At 45.4% G+C, this 3,056-nt stretch overlaps 1 protein-coding gene across 1 annotated transcript in view; it reads left to right on the forward strand.

The window, feature by feature from the left end:
- ryr1a (ryanodine receptor 1a (skeletal)) overlaps nt 1-3,056 on the forward strand; it is a 110,711-nt gene that overhangs the window by 23,925 nt on the left and 83,730 nt on the right. The window lies entirely within an intron of this gene.

Raw genomic sequence — 3,056 nt, forward strand, 5'->3', positions numbered from 1 at the left:
ATGTATATATATATATACATTGATATATATTGCAGCTCTAACAGTTGACTGATGGAAACGCCAGCTGTCCCTCAGTGTTTGGACTGTAACTTGTCCTTCTTCCATTTATGAACCGTTTGAGGAAGAACTGGTCTGTGAAGCCATTTCATTGTAAATGAAAACTGTTTTTTTAGTGAACCTACCTGGAATAACAACATGTTGGTCATTCGAAAAACATAAAAAACGGTCAACTTGTTTTACTTTTGAAAAGTGTAAAGATTTAGTAAGTCAGAGATGGCAGAATAATATCTGTTAAATAGGAGGCATAGTGTGTCATTTTTGTTATTAATATTGTTTCACATTAGAATATCACTACTTTTTTGCAAGAAAATAAATGATGTTCACTTCCGGCGAGCTGATGGACGGCAGCTCCCTCCGGCTTCTCCGCAGTCTTTTATCATCAAACTGACACGTTTTTTTCGAACCGGACTAAAGTTGGTCCCCCTTCCAACCGAATTCAGTGTTCAGTGACTCAGAGAGCCGGACGGGACCGTGCAAAAATATATTTTGGTCCAGGACCGGCCGCTCCCACCCCACCGGTAACTCTGAGCGCACCCTGCCGGCCAGGTGACCCCTCGAGCTGGGGAGTCGTCGCACGAAGGTCCGGTGTTTTTTCTCTCTCTCTCTGGACCTCAACGAACTCTCATCTGGACCTTTGTGGTTCTACCTGGTTCCGACAAAAATCGCAGAGTGGTATTTTGCTGGTTTTCTGCTGGACTGGCCCTCGTGGTGTCTTCATAGGTGTGGGAGAAGTGTATCTGTGACCCTCGAACTGGATCAGAACAGAACCAAGGTGGCTGTGGGGGACTTGGACTTCGTCTTCAACAGAGCCGGTCTCAGCTTCAGTGAGCAACCCGTTACTTTTAACGAAGGACTGTCCACCTTCATGGAATCACTGTTTTCTCCTGGAGGAGACGCTCCGATGCTTTGAAGCGCCGCCGGACCGGGCCGCCGGACCGGAGCAGAACCGGGCCAGGGACATCTTCAGCCTCTTTGTCGTTCGTGCTGTGGAGCGCCAGGACCGGACTGGAGCAGAATCGGACCGGACCAGTGTCGACTTCAGCCTCAGCCTCTCCGGTCAGTCTCGTTTTTCACCGGGGGTGCCTCTCGTGCTGTCGGGTGCGGAGGTGACGTGCAGAGAAGCGGAGGAGCAGCGTGAAGGAGCAGGGCTGCGTGGTGCTCGAGAGAAGTTCGGAGTTTGTATCGGAGTTGCTCAGGCCTCCATCCAAACTCACCTGGATAATAATTAATTTTATTCCGGATCACGCTGTTGGCCCCTGTTGACCTGAAACCAGCTAGGATCATGCCTTTCACTTCAGGAGGGTTTTCGGGCAGCTCGCTCTGCTATTTGCTGTGAATTATCTGTTTCTGTTTTGGCCTGTTGGTTCTGAACCCAGTTTCTGTTTCCCATGGGAGCATCTATCCATCCATCTTCACTGGGGGGCCGGAGCTCCCCTCAACCCAACTCAAACTGCAGTTGGGCCACCTCGTCGGGTTTGTTTGCCCATTTGAACTGTGACGTTTTATGGTCTGAAACGTTTCTGCATCATTCATATTACTGTCACTATTTTCAGTTCTCAGATTATCTGGAGTCACTGAATCTTGTTAATACACCTGGATCTGCCCATCACTGTAACTTCCACTGTTTTTGGGTTCTGAATGATCACGTCTTCATTAATGTTTCTCATAGTTGGATTATGGGGGCTAATTGTCACACTGTTAACTCCTGTAATTACACATCATTCACAAAAAAAACTCAAGAAAATGTCTGATAATAATGTTGTTACTGCTCTCAGGGATTCAACCCAACCCTGGACCCCCCACTATTTATATGACACCAAATGACTTTAAAAACGTGTCAGGACTTCATTTTCTGAATGTAAACGCACGCAGCCTTCTGAGAAAACTTGATGCCTTGAAAATTCTGGTCAGTTCTTCTGGGGCAGATGTTATCTTCATCTCTGAAGCCTGGCTCAACAAATCTGTACTCAATAATGACCTGGCAATCAATGGATTTAACATCTACCGCTGTGATCGTCAAAAAAAGGGGGGGGGGGTCGCTGTTTACATCAGAGATTCTTTGGTTGCTAGTCCTGTGTCTTCTAAAACAATTCCAAACCAGTTTGAAGCCTTATCTGTAAACATCACCTTGAATGGAGACCAGATCTTAACTGTAGTCTGCTGTTACCGCCCACCTTCAGCAACACCTGAGGCTCTGTCCTCCCTGATGGAATTTTTTGGTAATTTAAAATTCAAAGAGATCTTTTGGCTGGAGACCTCAACATTGATTGGTGTAAGTCGACCCTCCTCTGTGATAAATTCAAGGAATGTTGCCTGTCTCTCAATCTTACCCAACTGATCAACTCTCCCACTAGATTAAACAAAAACCGTCCTGAAAAATCTTCCATCTTAGACCTATTTCTAACTAATATGCCTCACAAATTCCCTGGTACAGGTGTATTTGCCAATATCTTGAGTGATCATTGTGTGACAGCGGCTTTGAGAGATATTAAACTTACACCTTCTAAGCCCAGATTAATTCAAAAAAGGGATCTGAAACATTTTTGTGAACAGTCATTCCTCTGGGATCTGTCTCACTTTGACTGGCATCGTATTCTGTTAACTGATGACGTGAACTCCGCTTGGAACTATTTCCATAATAGTTTCATTTATTTTGTGAACAAACATGCTCCTTTTCATCAGTTCAGAATAAAGGGACGAGACAGCCCCTGGTTTACTCCAGAGCTAGCTGACCTCCTGCACAGGAGAGATCATCTTTGGGCCACAGCGAGAAAATCTGACTCAGACACTGATTGGTTGAGTTTTCGACAGATGAGGAATAAATGCACTACTGCCATCAAAGCAGCAAAACGCAACTATTTCTTATCTCATATCTCCAAAAATCTAAATGACCCTAACAGATTCTGGAAAACCATCAAATCTCTCTCAGGCACCCCCCAATCATCTGACCTCCCAGCACAACTTCTCGTTAACTCTGTTCCTGTGTCAAATAAGCA

This window comes from Nematolebias whitei, chromosome 14 (genome assembly GCF_014905685.2).
Source record: "Nematolebias whitei isolate Nwh7 chromosome 14, NemWhi1, whole genome shotgun sequence".
Lineage (NCBI taxonomy): Eukaryota > Metazoa > Chordata > Actinopteri > Cyprinodontiformes > Rivulidae > Nematolebias > Nematolebias whitei.